The sequence below is a fragment of the Electrophorus electricus genome, chromosome 5 (genome assembly GCF_013358815.1).
Source record: "Electrophorus electricus isolate fEleEle1 chromosome 5, fEleEle1.pri, whole genome shotgun sequence".
NCBI lineage: Eukaryota > Metazoa > Chordata > Actinopteri > Gymnotiformes > Gymnotidae > Electrophorus > Electrophorus electricus.
Genome location: NC_049539.1, coordinates 3,777,960 through 3,781,141, shown reverse-complemented (window position 1 = coordinate 3,781,141; position 3,182 = coordinate 3,777,960).

Genomic DNA, 3,182 nt, shown 5'->3' with positions numbered 1-3,182 from the left:
CCGCCTCCGAACCTCTCAAAGCAATGGGACTCAGCCGAGATCACACCTCCCACCTGAACGCAGCTGAGAGAGCGAGAGAGAGAGAGAGAGAGAGAGAGAGAGAGAGAGAGAGAGAGAGAGAGAGAGAGAGAGAGAGAGAGAGAGAGAAAAGAGCAGAAGTTGGATTATTTCTTTGACAGCTGCGTGATTTACCTAAACTCGTCCTTTCTGTTTCACGAGTGTGCTCCGATTTCATTACGTCAGTCATAATAAACATTAGCTCTCCCTCTCGCCAGTGCGCTTCTCTCTCTCCAGCTCTCGCTCTCCTGGCAAGCTCTATTTAGACAACCTGGTAAACATGCCCGTCTTCATTCATTATACTTTCCCTCATCATGATCAAGCCTCTCGATTTAATGAGGCAAATAGATATTTCTGCAGTGATTGTCTCTCTCCCTCCAAGTATTAAAAATATTAAATGGACACATCTGTTTTTAATTAGGAGCTAAAGTCACCCTGGTGCAGCCTTCCATTTTAATGGACTTTGTGAGCTGATTTCTATTTATTTATTTATTTTTATCATGGCTGTTCTCCTCCTCTACAACTGTGTGTGTGTGTGTGTGTGTGTGTGTGTGTGTGTGTGTGTGTGTGTGTGTGTGTGTGTGTGTGTGTTTACGCCCTGCAGCTCCAGATAAGCAATAGCATATCAAAGCCGTTGTGCTCCAACAGGTGCACGTCCACTGCCCTGTCATCGATCATGCACGCCTTCTGTTCTCACAGTGTCCAAATTGAAAGGTCAAAGGTTACCATATGAACATGAATAAACACCGGTAGAAAAAAGGCAAACACCGAATGGCGAAGTCTGGCGAGGCACTGGTGAGGCGCTTCTATGGCCTAACCACGGGCGTCATGGCAACGTGGGGGGGGCACAGAGAAAGGGTACGCTGTGAAGCGTGGAGGTTTGCAAACATGGCATATGTGCTGACAGCATAGATGAGTGCAGATCGGCCCTGCACATCCTCACTGGGGTGTGAGAGTTAGTGAGGGGGAGAGACAGAAAGGTAGAAAGAGGGAGGGAGAGAGAGAAAGAGAGACACAGAGAGAGAGAGAGAGAGAGAGAGACTGCAGTGGAGGAACAGACAGGTGTCAGACTTCTCTCTCTGTCATCTCTCTGAGGACCACAGACATAATTAGACACAAACACTCAGGAGGCGTGCAGTGGAAACTCACACACGTACACACACACACATACACACTCACACACACTCTCACACACACACACACACACACACACACACACACACACACACACACTTTTTCTGAGCTCCACCTGCCACCTAGTGGAGCAGAAAAGCACCTCATGATCTACATATGATCATCCTCTGTTGTCAGATTTTACCACAATGAACAGTAAACACTTCGGACAAAAACAGTGCAGGTTTTAGTATACTGGATAATCAGACAACACCATCAGTTTCAAAGGTTCACTTCCCAGTCATACTAACACATATGTAGGTCGCTTTGGAAAAGGGCATCTGCTAAATGTTGTAAATGTAATCTCTCCAGTTCAGTGTCCCTTCTATCTTCAGGATTTGAAACACTTACTTACTTGGCCTGTCAGCCTGGACAAACATTCCTGACTGCATTCCTCCATGGTCTTCACTTCCAAAGTGACCGAATTAAATACTCTCCTGGAAAAATTGTGTAGCAGTCTCAAGATTAGGATTTGGTGTTGGAACGAATAGGCCATGTTATTTTATCTTAATAGAGTATTATTAGTTATTTTAATTTAATGATTTCATTTGAACAGAGTCTACATGATTTTTGAAAATATCAAATGTATTTTTGCCGTTCAATTAGATAAACTAACTTAAAAAGCAAAGTAATAAGTAAAAATGAATTTTTAAATTCGGATAATAAAGGAAGCGTTATAAAACAGACGTTATTGGCTAATCTGAATCTTAGTTTACCACTTTGCATAGATAGCCTTGCAGTACTCATACGAACCACCAGAGTGCAGTATAAGACAGACCCCCAAACAATATTATGTCACTTTGGTGTATGGAAGCATTCGTGCCATTTCTTATTTGACCTACAGCGAAATGCAAGTTCTAGCGTTTTAATGACCCAGGTTTATAATGACCCACTGTTCCACTTTTGATGAATATGACACTTTATAGAATCACTGAATCGTTTTGTTTATGTGCGTTATGAGGATTAGAGTTAAGTAGGAAGCTTCGAGTATATTATCAAGTATAAGTTTCAAGTATGAACTTCATGCCCAAGATATGTCTGACGTAGTTCTTTTTGAGATCACCCATCCTTCAGAAAAACCGCCAAGCCATTTTCTTTTCTCAATGCGATGCCCAAACTGCCAAATCAGTGCACGCAGCTGCCAAACGTGTGCAAGATCCATCTCGGCCCCGAACGAAGGTACTCCGCTGTGGGCGTCAATGCCGAGCTGATCTCACAGCAGACAGCGAGCTCTTCCTGTTTCATAAACCGCAAGAGTCGCAGGTAAGACGCCACATCTCTGACTTGTGGTGACCGCGAAGAACAGGTCTCGCGCAGACGGGTAGCGCGGAGCGCGCGTGTCCGCGTGGCAGCACCTGCTGCTCGTGCCTCCCGCGCGCGAGCTCAGTGCTTCACGGAAGCGTACATTAGTATATGAACAAAGCGCGAGCGGAAAGGTGAGGAATCTCTCTTTGCTTGGGAGGTTTTGAAATATCGCAACCCATTTTAACACGGGGTCCATCGGTTTGGTTTCTCTACTGTTTAAAAACATTCACAGCAAGACTCTCCAGCCGAGTCGTTTACAATTTGCAATTTTAGCCTTTGAAGTCAGGTCGTATTATCGGAGTGTGGCCTGTTGTTGATGAGACTGGGTGGTGTTTCATCTCCGACATCATCTTCACACATTGCACCAGATGTTGCTGCAATTCTTGCAATTATTTCCTCATTCAAACCGTTCACTCAGCGTTGAGCAAACGATCGCACCCAAATTGTTTATCTTCATAAAAAAGCGAACTTAAGATGATCACACAAGATGGATTAAGTTTTTGCCAAAGCAGATATGCAGATAAGCAGATATTCCATAGATTAGGCCATCTGAAGTGGCTATTAGTCCCAGGGCAGAAATGCATCCAGATTTAAACCACCAAACCATAGTGTATGGCTTTATGAACTGTGACCCTGAACGCTGACCC